Genomic DNA, 12,165 nt, shown 5'->3' on the forward strand with positions numbered 1-12,165 from the left:
CCCATAGCTCTTTTTGTCTAGTTTAAATCTTATTTTCAACTGTAAATATATAAACCAATGGCAAGCATTTTTTCTGATTCCATCGCCTCTTTAGATTTGAAAATAGGGTCAACATAATGGAATGATATTATTTGACCATAAATCTACCAGTCTGGCCTCGCCCCCATTTCTTTTCTTAAAAAAAAAGTTCTTGGGGAGACACCCAAAGATGCATTTTCCTAGAGAAACTTATTTTATATTTCTTCCGAACTCTTAGGGTGGCACATCTAACAAAGTGATTGTTAAAATCAATATTTGCTTTAACCTTATCATACCATAAATAGCTGTGCCATCCAAATCTTAATTCTTGGCTGTCAAGCTCAAGTAACCTCCTGTTTTGGAGAATGACCTACTCCTTTTGACAGATGAAACAAGCATCAAAGTACAATTTCAAATCTGGTAAACCAAAACCTCCTCTTCATGGTTTTTCCCTTGCCATATAATCTTAGAGATCTCCATCGGCCATAGTTTCAATAGACTACCTGTTACAAGTATTGGTAAAGTGAAGGTGAAGGTTCGTTCTCCGAGCTTGTGGGTTGGTTTCCAAATGTTTCGTTACCAGGCTAGTTAACATTTTTGGCAGAGTTTAGGAGATGTCAGTGTCAGTGTTTTTCAGTATCAGTTACAAGTTTTGATAAAGTCTGTAACAGAAAAATCATCTTTGGTAAAGCATTTATCTTAATTAGTGAGATTCCATCCAATAATTGCAGTGCTAAGGATTTGTGATTGATCCAGGTCAACAGGTGTATTTCATGATTGAATGGATATTTGAACTTGGATCTTGATAATCTTCAATGTGTCAAATGAATCATAATTAACGTTAGAGGTTATTTTAGCATTGTGGCATGTTTGCTTTTTACTTGTAATGTATATTTTTTTTCACATTTCTGAGACCATTTTATAAACAAACAATTTTAAAGTTACACTTTTATTTAAATCTTACAGATGAAGTGTATACCAATAAGAGCATTCCGGATAACTGAGAATAACAAGCAACTTTGAAAATGAAAGCAAATTGAGCCTTCAGAAAAGCAGACAATTCTCCTCTTTTCCCAGCTCGTGAGAGACAAAGGAGAGAAAATCAAGAAGAGATTTCATATTGGAAAAAGTAGAGTATGTAGAACTCAACAATACATTACATGAAAAGGTCAAAGGAGATTATTTTTCCATTCAGAAAAGAAGGGAAATATTTAGAAATTAGTCGGTTGAATAGCCACAAAGAGTAGACAATAATGCAGGCCTCACCCTGTGAGAAAAAAAACAGTAGCCTGAATGAAAGCTCCAAAGAAGAAGAGATCACTCATAATTTTGACGTCTTCAAGAACATCAGTGGTGGAAAAGCTCCATAGATGTGCCTATGGTGGGAAAAGCATAGATTAGCAAATCACAGATTATGCATGACAGGAGCCACATTGGACAAAGGCCATACAAATTATTCCAATGTGGGAAAAGCTTTAATCAGAACAAGGAAGGACCCACACAGGAGAGACACCCTATAAGTGCTCCCAATGCAGTAAATGCTTTTGCCACCATGGCAAGTTGGTAATACATTAGACGACTCACACCAGAGGAAAACCCTTGGAATGCTCTGATTGTGGGAAAACTTTCAGTCAGAATTCCAACCTGGTGGTATACCAGAGGATGCACACAGGAAAGAAATCATATGACTGTCCTGATTGTGGGAAAAGTTTCATTGCAAATTCCCACTTGGTGATACACCAGAGGACTCACACAGGAGAGAAACCGTATGAATGTCCCAATTGTGGAAAAAGTTTCAGTCAGAATTCCAGTCTGGTGATTCACCAGAGGACTCACACAGGAGAGAAACCCTTCGAATGTCCTGATTGTGGGAAACGTTTCAGTTGGAATTCCAACTTGGTGAAACATCAGCGGACTCACACAGGAGAGAAACCCTTTGAATGTCCTGATTGTGGGAAAAGTTTCAGTCAGAATTCTGACCTGGTGAACCATCAGCGGACTCACACAGGAGAGAAACCCTTTGAATGTCTTGATTGTGGCAGAAGTTTCAGTCAGAATTCCAACCTGATGACACACCAGAGGACTCACACAGGGGAAAAACCCTTTGAATGTCCTGATTGTGGCAAATGTTTCAGTCAGAATTCCAACCTGGTGACACACCAAAGGACTCACACAGGAGAAAAACCTTATGAATGTCCTGATTGTGGGAAAAATTTCACTCAGAATTCCAGCCTGGTGATACACCAAAGGATACATACAGGAGAGAAACCGTATGAGTGTCCGGATTGTGGGAAAGATTTCAGTAGTAGGTCTAGTCTTATAAGTCATGTAGTTTTACACACAGGGGAAAAACCTTTCAGATGTCCAGTCTGTGGACGATACTTCAGACGAAGATCATCCTTTATTACACACAAGGTAATCCATATGAGGCAAACGCTGACAAATTTAGAGAAGGCTTGAATTTCATTTCTCATTTCCCACTGGAAGTGTAAGTGAGAAATTGACAGTTTGAATTGTGGCCTGATTCTTTTTAATCAGCATCTCTCAGGATTAGATTTGTAGGTGGAGAGAAAAGATTGGAAGATGTTACATTTGAATAAAAGCTAACTTATCTGTTTCTGTTTGTCAGCAGAAGTGACTGGATATTTCCTTTTACAGAAGTTGTGTTTTTTCTATATTGATTATGGAAATCCAACATCTGGAGTTTCAGCCTGATATGCAGGTTCTGAGGTTTTGCTTGATAAAAAATACAGGAAACCAGAAGTTACCTTTAAGCTTTTACATTTTTATTCAGCTGAACAAAGACTGACTCCTCTAAATGAGAGAAGCCCCGAATGACAAGAAATCCTTGTATTTATTCTTTCTAATTATAGAAACAACCCATCCAGCAAAGCTGACACACATAAGATAAAGATTTCACCCAATAAGTCTGGCATACTGTAGAGTTTCCATTTATACCCTATCAAGCCAGTCCTGATTCCTCTAGTCCAGTGATGGTGAACCTTTTAGAGACCGAGTGCCCAAACTGCAACCCAAAACCCACTTATGTATTGTTGGGTGCCAGGTGGGCGTGGCCCATTGGCTGGGCGTGGCTGCGGTGGTAACAGCAGACTGGGTGGGACTAAAAAGTTCAATCAATCAATTCCAACTTTGCGGGATCTTTTTTTTCCCCGCGAGTTGAAATTGATTGATTGAATCTTTTTTTTTTTTTTTTGCATACAGCGGCGAAAAGGTTTTATAAAACCCAGCTGAAGGCCTAAGACTGGGCGATGGCACGCATGCCCACAGAGAGGGCTCTGCGTGCCATAGGTTCGCCACCACGGCTCTAGTCATTTCATTAAATTCTCCCCTTTCCAATTTTCAGTTTTTCTCCAGATTCCATGTATATATAAGGCAAATGGTTTACATGGAGCAGAAAACCTTGCAAGTAAAGGGGGGGGGAGAGCTGGGGAAAAGCCCTGTCTTTCCTCATCCCAAGAAGTCTCCCCTTTCTGCATCTGGGGATTCTCCCCCCCCCCCCCGTTGTCCTTGTTGTGCTCCCCCCATCTCCTGGTCCCCTCCCCCTTCTTGCAGAGTCCTTGCCCACCTAGCACCCCTTGTGCACCCCTCTCTATGAGGGAATCTCCGCAGCACCGGCACACAGGTGGCAGGAGACCAGGAAGGAGAGCAGGAGGGCATGGAAATTGGGCTCCCAGCTCTCCCCCCCCCTTTCTGCCTCCTTTCTAGGCACCAAAGCTCTCTTTTCATTCAACCCCTTCACTGAAGCCGCTGTGGTGAGGGGGCCAATGGGGCATTGCCTAGCATTGCCAAAGTGCTCCAACTGGGCCCTGCAAAAGACAGTTGCCCCCCACCCGCCACCACCCTAGGAATAAGGCTTTTGTTTTTTATTTTGTGCATTTCTGTAGAGATGTGGTGATCTCTTACATACTGCATAGTGCAGCTCAACCTCCTCTTTTTAGAGGGCTGTTTCTTTTGAAGTGTATATCTTTCCATCAGTTTATTCCAGTCATGAGTTTCATCCCACCAGGTTAAGAAATAGCAACTATAACATACCTGCCCTAGTGTACTAGTTCAAGTTCACCGTGTTTATTCTCCAAACTTTGAGCACTTTTGTATAGGAATTTGAGTCCCCCGCTCAAGCAGGAGACTCTATACCAGTGATGGTGAACCTTTTAGAAACCAAACTGCAACCCAAAACCCACTTATGTATCGTCGGGTGCCGGGTGGGTGTGGCCCATTGGGTGGGTGTGCCTGCGGTGGTAACGGCAGACTGGATTCCAATCAATCAATCCCAACTTTGCGAGATCTTTTTTTTTTCCCCGTGAGAAGTTGAAATTGATTGATTGAACCTTTTTTTTTTTTGCACACGGCGATGGAGGCCTAAAGCGAAAAGATTTTATAAAACCCAGCTGAAGGCCTAGGACTGGGGCGATGGCGTGCGTGCCCACAGAGAGGACTCTGCGTGCCACCTGTGGCACGCATGCCATAGGTTTGCCACCACGGCCCTATACCATTTCAGACAAGTGGCTGTCCAGTCTCTTCTTAAAAACTTCCAGTGATGAAGCGCCCACGATTTCTGAAGGCAAGCTGAAAGCAAGGTTAGATATTTTCTAGGAAGATTCTCAGTCATCCAGGTCATACTTGTCCCAAAGATGTTTTTTTTTTTCCATGAAGCAACTGGACTTTCTTCGTTTTCTTTGAAGACGTTTCGCTTCTCGTCCAAGAAGCTTCTTCAGAGCTAAGAAGCTAAGAAGCTTCTTGGATGAGATGCAAAATGTCTTTAAAAAAACCCCCAAAATCCAGTTGCCTTGGTGGGAAAAAAAGAAAAAGCATATTTGGGACAAGGTTAGATATTGTATTTGTATTTAGGAAATCGAAGCATCTAATGCCGGGGTGATGGATGGTGGGTGTTGTACTCCAACGACATCTACAGGACTTTCTCCACATCTTCAGTATCGATAAATTTCTAATAATAATAGTAATATAATAATAATAATAATAATAATAATAATAATAATAATAATAATAATAATAATAATAAAGTTGGAAGGGGCCTTGGAGGTCATCTAGTCCAACCCCCTGCTCAGGCAGGAAACCCTATACCATTTCAGACAAATGGGTGTCCAGTCTCTTCTGAAAACACTTCCAGTGTTGTATTCAAAGATGCACATTAGCGCATGCAAGTATCTCTTTTAATCTGGATCCTTGTTTTTGATCCTTTGGCCTTCCCTTGGGGTGACGGTCTTTTGTGGGGCCCCGGCTGGAGGACTTTGGCATTGCTTGGCGGCGCCCCGATCGCCGCCTCCCGCAGCGGAGCTTTGCTTTTGCGCCTAGAGAGAAGTCTCCGGCCCCCTTCCTGATCTCCCGACATCTCTTAGGCCAGGGCTGCGGAGATCCCCTCGTGGGGAGGGGCGCCAGGTGGGCAAGGACGCTGCGAGAACGGGAGGAGACCAAGAGGGGGAGGAGGGGGGAATCCCCAGGGGCTGGAAGGGGAGGAGGGATTCCTCGAGGGAGGAAGGGAGAGCGAGGTGGGTTTCCCCCAGTTGCGCCCCCTCCCCTTCCGAGTCTCCGCCTTTCCTTGCAAGGTTTTCTGCTCCGTGGGAACCGCTGCAGCGCCGCTTTTCCTCCTCGGTTGCTGCTTCCGCGAACGGCTCTCCGACCCCCTTCAAATCCTTCCCCCGAGACCCCCTCCTGCCCCGCAGCCCAACCTCTTGGCGCAGCCCGGCTCCCAGCGTGGGGGCTCCTGGCGTTTCCCGGAAGGTTGGGCACCNCCTGAATCTGCCTCTCTTACATGCCCAGGTTCCCTCTCTGGTGACTGCTGCGTCCCTGTTTCTCTCTGCCCATGTCAGTGAACAGCCCTGTCCGCGGAGGTTTTCAATTTAAGTGTTATTTCTTTTAAGGTCTGTATAATCTACTCTGAAAAAAAAGCTTTTCACTGTTCTTTACAAACACTTTCCCGAAGAGATCAAGGGGGTTTGGTGAGATTTTTAGAAAGATAAAAGAATTTCAGGTGAAGGGACAGGCCTGGGAGCTCCAATAACTGCCTGCAGAGCATTTTGGGGAAGAGAGACTGGTGTGCGTAAGAGGCAGGTTGGTTGAGCTCCAGAGAGACTTCAGTTGTTGGAATAAAATGCCTCGTGGATCGTTTTTGTTTATATTCTATCTAGCCAATTAGTCCTTTACAAATTTCCCTTTCCAATTTTCAGTTTTTCTCCAAATTTTATGTCTGTGTAAGGTACAGAATTTCTCTGACTCTCTCCACTTTTGCTTTCATAGCTTTCCCTTTTTGTAAAAATTTCTGAAAGTATTTTAATATAATGAAAATCTTGGAACCTATTAACTTCAGCCTGGTGTGTGGATGATGGTATTTTGACTGGCCTTTTTTTAAAGGGGAGGGCAGAGGTCCATTTCCCCCCAAGTGTTTTGAAAGGATTAATCACTGTCTAGATTGATTGTTTTTAACAGAAAACAGTTTGCTAAGTTTAATGCCAAGGGCAATCCCATCCCCATACATGTTCCCACATATTGTAATTCTGCTAAAAATAATTTGAAAAAGTTCAATGGCGTAGGACACAGGCAAAACAAAGAATGAGCAGTCAAATGGACGTTTTGCCCCCAAAGCTCTCCAGTTTTTAAAAACTGAAGAGCTGTGGGGGCAAAACGTTCATTTGATTGCTCATTCCTTTTTAAGACCTTGACCTTGACTGTGGCTCAGAAGCAGTTGTCAGATCTGCCCAAATCTGTTCCCTTAGGAAAGAAACTATGCTCACTATGATGCAAAAGAGATGTTGAGACGGGAACTGGAGGTTAAAAGATATGATGAACGATTGCAGGCACTGGATATATCTAGTCTAACACAGAGAAGGACTAAGGGTGACTTGATAGCAGTCTTTCAATATTTGAGGGGCTGACACAGAAAAAGGGTGGCCACAACTGCAGTGCTGGCTTAATGTCAAACGTACCCCAATCCGATCCCTTAGGAAAGAAAAGCCTTTGAATACATTTGACTAAAGCAAAGGGTTCTTTTACTAAGAGTGTTGGTTGCCGTAAATTCAAGCCAGCTCTGAAATCACCACCCTCGCTGGATGCAAAACAAGGGGTAGGTTTGCCCACAGCCCATCTTTCCCCACATGACAAGTCCATTTCCAGCCAACTGGAGCTCACCAAGATGTTTTGAGAACTCAGATGTTTGTGGGTAATACACATATTTCTCAGGGTGCCCAGCCATGGGATGCTGGTACAAACAGGATCTGGCTGCTCTGATCCCTCTCACCTGTCATTCCCCCCTTCCTGATTTCCTATCACACATACACAAAGATTTATTACCCTTTCATCTTTCTCCCTTTCATCCTCCCTCCCCCTTCTTTTGATGGCAGAATGCCTGTGAGGCCCCAGCTGAGGCAGGCAGAGCTGACACTGGTGCTTTAAATCTTGCAGAGGCTTTAGGCATCATTTCATCAGTTAAAGCTTCCATGTCTCTGAAATTGCCTCAAAAGGTTTGACTGCAACCATTTTGGGATAATTTTCAGGCTGAAAACACATGGACTTTCCACATACCATGTTTCCCCAAAGGAGGCACCAGGTCTTATTTTTGGTGTAGGCCGTACCTCACTGCCAGCATCGACAGCTCCACCCAGCCGGTCCACTTCGTCTGAGGCCGAAGTTTTGCAGCTGCATTTGGGCCTGCATTTTGCAGTCAGGCCTTTCCAGAAGGTCTAAGCAGCCAAGTACTGAGCTATAGCTCGGTTTTTGGCTGCACAGGCCTTCTGGAAAGCCCTGTGACTAAGAAATGAAGGCCTGGCTGCAGAAGAGGCCTCAGAAGAAGAGGTAGGCCAGCAAGGAGAGGCCTGGCTGCAAGATCCGTGGATGCAGGGCGGGTGGGGAACCCCACCCCACCCCCGCCGTAGCTTGATTTTTAGATGTGTGCCCAAAACTAAGGCTTTCGGAAAAACACGGTAATATACATTTGATGTGTGTATATTTGTATTTCTCTCTATGCATATATCAACAACTGTATAATCTATTCCCAGCACTTCAAGGTATATTTGAGGATAACCCTTTGCACTGCTAAGAATTTGTGTTGACCCAAGTCAAAAAGAGAATTTCATGACTGAATGGATATTTGAACTTGGATCTCGGTAGTCTTCCACGTCTCAAATGAATCATAATTAATATAAGAGATTATTCTTGTGTTTTGGCACGTCTACTTATTCATTGTAAGATATACTTTTTTCTTTTTTTCACATCTTCTGCAACATTTTATAAACAACTAAAGTTACACTTTTCTTTGAATCTTATAGACAAAGAGTGGCAATAAGAGCATTCTGGAAAACTGAGAATAACAAGCAAATCAGTTTTGGTCACGATACAAAAAGTTCTTGAGACCCTGGAAATTGTGCAGAGAAGAGATGTAAAGATGATAAAGGGTCTGGACACTAAATCGTATGGTGATCAGTTGTGGGAGATAGGTATGTCTAGGCTATCAAAGGGAATCATACTTGAGGGACATGATAGCTGTCTTCCAGTACTTGAGGGGCTGTCACCAAGAAGAGGGGATTGACATTAAGGCACCTGAGGGCAGGACAAGAAGTTTATTAAAATGAGATCCAACATAGAAGTAAGGAGAATTTTTCTGTCAGTGAGGGTAATTAATCAATAGAATAGCTTGCCACTAGAGATTGTGGCTGCTCCATTACTGGTGGTTTTCATGAATAGGCTGTCACGAGGGGTTGTCACGAAGAGGGAGTCAACCTATTTTCTCAAGCAGGAGACCGTATACCCTATACCAAGAGTAGGCAACCTTGGCTCTTTTATGACTCGTGGACTTCACCTCCCAGAATAGAGCCAAGGTTACATACCCCTGCCCTATACCATTTCAGACAAGTGGTTGTCCAGTCTCTTAAAAGCCTTCAGTGATGAAGCACCCACAACTTCTGAAGATAAGCAGTTTCACTTGTTAATTGTTCTCACTGTTAGGAAGTTTCTCCTTATTTCTGAGTTGCTTCTTTCCTTGATTAGTTTCCTTCTGTAGTTTTTTCTCTCACCTTCTAGTGCTTTGGAAAGTAGCTTGGGCCCTTCTTTTTTGTGGCAGCCCCTCAAATTTTGGAACACAGCTATCATATCACCTCTGGTCCTTCTTTTCACTAGACTAGCCATACCCAAATCCTCCAACCGTTCTTCATATGTTTTAGTTGCCAGCCCTTAATCATGTTAGTTCTTCTTCTCTGCCCTATTTTCAAAGTCTCATCATTTTTACAATGTGACCAAAACTGGATGGAGTTTTTATATAGTGGTACCTAAACTTCACATGAGCTTGACTCTACCCCTCTGTTTATGCAACCAAGGATTGTATTAGCGTTTTTGGCTGCTGCTGCACACTGCTGGCTCATATTTAAGTGGCCGTCCACTAGGCTTGAAGATGACTGTTTAAACCTCTCAGCGCAATTGAAAGTAAGAATTCCAAGTAAATTTGCAACTCTTTAGGGCAGAGTTTTCCATCTTTGCAGGTTGGTGGCCTGGGGGGGGGAAGGGGATGATTTTGTGGGAGGAGCTGGTGAATGTGAGGCCGTGAGTGCCTGCTACGAGGCTCACACGAGTGGGGCCACAAGGGCCTGCAATGAGGTTCACACACCTTGGGCTATCCGCACACACCGGCCGGTCATTCACGTGGCCCAGTGGCAATTAGGCCACTGCCCAGTAATGGGCCGCAGCCCGCAGGTTGAAGACCCCTGTTTTAGGGGACATTTTTGGACTTTTCTACATGGACACTAACAAGATGGAGAATACTTTGATAAATAGAACTTCATATTTATTTAATAGATATTCTAGAGAAGAAAAAGCGTTTATGAGAATAAATTCGACAGTGGCTTAAATTTAATGAGCTAATTGGAGTTACTCGGATTTTTATTGGCCTGATCTGTGTAATAGAAAGCTTTAATACAGTTTTGTATTTATAAAGTGGGTTTCAAAATGTTGTTTCCCTTCACATATAATGCTTGAGTAGTTTTTAAGTTTGTAAAATGTAAAGTGAACTTCTTCCCTTTTTTCTTCCATTAGTTTCCCACAATTTTATTTTTCTTTGCATTTTATATTTTGAATAATAAAAACATTTAATACAAAAAACCCAACCCCGTTACTAACGTAACCCTGCAGTGATTCTCTTCACAACTGTGGCAAGAAAGGTCATAACATGGAACAAACGGGTGCACCTTTTTAATGGTTCCAGCATCCCACGCTCACAGTCCCCATTGGTAACTTTCCCACTAGCTTCTGACAAGAAAAATAAGTGGGGAGGGCCAGCAGGAATTTGCAAGTCATGGTCATGCTTTTGCTTAACAACTGCAGAGGAACAGATGTAAGTTGGCACTGTCATGTGACACCATGCTTAATGACCGGCTGCTTAGTGACACAGATGCCAGTCCTATGCCCAGAGGCCTCCAGGGCAGGGAGTAAAGAAAATAGCCTTAGGGCAGAAGTACCCAACATTTTGGGCACCAGAGACCAGTTCTGTGGAGAAAGGTTTTTCCATGCACCAAAGAGTGTTTGGTTTTGTGTGCTGCCTGCATCCCACAGATGGGTCTTTGCTTGTTTGTGTGGACCGGCTGCTGACATGCCACAGCCCAGTACTGGTCCACGGACCGGGGATTGGGGACCCCTGCCTTAGGGGATAAGCAACCTACCTCAAGTCCACAACAGAGAGAGATAATGTTACAAACAAGCTCAAACGAACACCTCCCTCATTCACAGGAGCATAAGTTTCGGTGGGGGGAGGGAGGCACAACATAATCAGACTTGCAAGATTTTCTTATTACCTTCAGTCTCAATAGAAAAAAAGGGGTTAAGAGCAGAGATGTCTGGGGCTCGGCCCTCACCATCCAATCTTGTCCTCCAGTGAGCCTGCCACCTATTCCCCCAACCCCAATGATCCCTGCGAACGGTAAGGGCCGGGAGCCCCCATACCCAACAGGCAGCCGGGGCTCCCCTCCCTGCTCCACCCGAGCCCAGTCCCGGACCTGCACCATGCGCCAAAGCCAGGCCACTCCCGCCCCACCACCTGCCTCACCTTACCTCACGACGGTGCCTGCCACCTGTCCCCCCCACCCCCGATATCTAATTTTTTTTTAAAAAAAGTGTTAAGAGTCTTCCTGTGTATTAACTTCTTGGTCCTATCAAGTGGGGCTGACACCGAGGGACCTTTCATGGCTGAGGAGAGGCTGGAATTCGGGTTTCCCCACTCCTAGCCCAGCAACGGCACCTTCACCCCTGCAGCACCCCAGCTTTCTAACAGGAGAGCCATCCAGAGAGACCCCCCCCCCACTGCACATCGGTCGCCTCCCCATCAACTGCAGGAAGAACAAGCCTGAAGGGTGGGGATGAACGAAGGACGGTAGTCCTCACTTAGTGACCACAATTGTGACTGGCAATTCTGTTGCTAGGATTCACGGCTGCTAAGTGAAAAAAATCACCTGATTGCAAACAGGCTTTTGACCTCTTCTCATTACATGAATCACTGCGGACACTGAGACCTCAGCTGAACGCTACTGGTGATGTTATTTCTCTTTTTTCCATGAACTTTGCTTGCCTTCAGCTGGTTGGGAGGCATGCTAATGGACATCACACGATCTTGGGACAATTTGATGGTTTTAAAGTGCAAGGATTGTTTGCAAAGCTGTTTTTTTTTTTAAAAAAAAATACTATCCTAATCTTGAATGGTTACTAAATGAGGCAAATGGTAAGGGAGGACTATATTACACCCAGAAAAAAAAAGCCATCTGCCATCTGGATGTCATTTGCTGGAAGCATCACAGGGAGGAAATAATTGTTGTCATACCCAGCTGGTGGGTTACCCAGAAGGATGTGAAGGATCGTGGTGGGAAAAAACATTTCTGGTCTGGAACACACAAATGGATGGCTCACTCCCGAGACTTCCGGTGGCAGGCGATTTCGCTGGTCGCAGCTGTTTGCTGCCTCCCGCCTGTTTTGCATAAAAGCCGGTTTGACAGCCAGCATCAGCTGTCAAACGGCTTGATACCTTTCCCCTGGGCATAAGGGGATAGGTGAGCTGCCCGGGGTAGGAGTTGAGTTCCCGAGTCGTCCTATATGGACGATGTAGGCGAGAACTCCTCCGGAGCCCCGAGGATTCTCCGC

The 12,165-nt window shown here is 44.5% G+C and overlaps 1 pseudogene; it reads left to right on the plus strand.

Moving 5' to 3' along the window:
• LOC107297326 overlaps positions 1–12,165 on the plus strand; it is a 78,691-nt pseudogene that overhangs the window by 45,712 nt on the left and 20,814 nt on the right.

The sequence above is a fragment of the Protobothrops mucrosquamatus genome, unplaced genomic scaffold, assembly GCF_001527695.2.
Source record: "Protobothrops mucrosquamatus isolate PMUCROS unplaced genomic scaffold, P.Mucros_1.0 scaffold3233, whole genome shotgun sequence".
NCBI lineage: Eukaryota > Metazoa > Chordata > Lepidosauria > Squamata > Viperidae > Protobothrops > Protobothrops mucrosquamatus.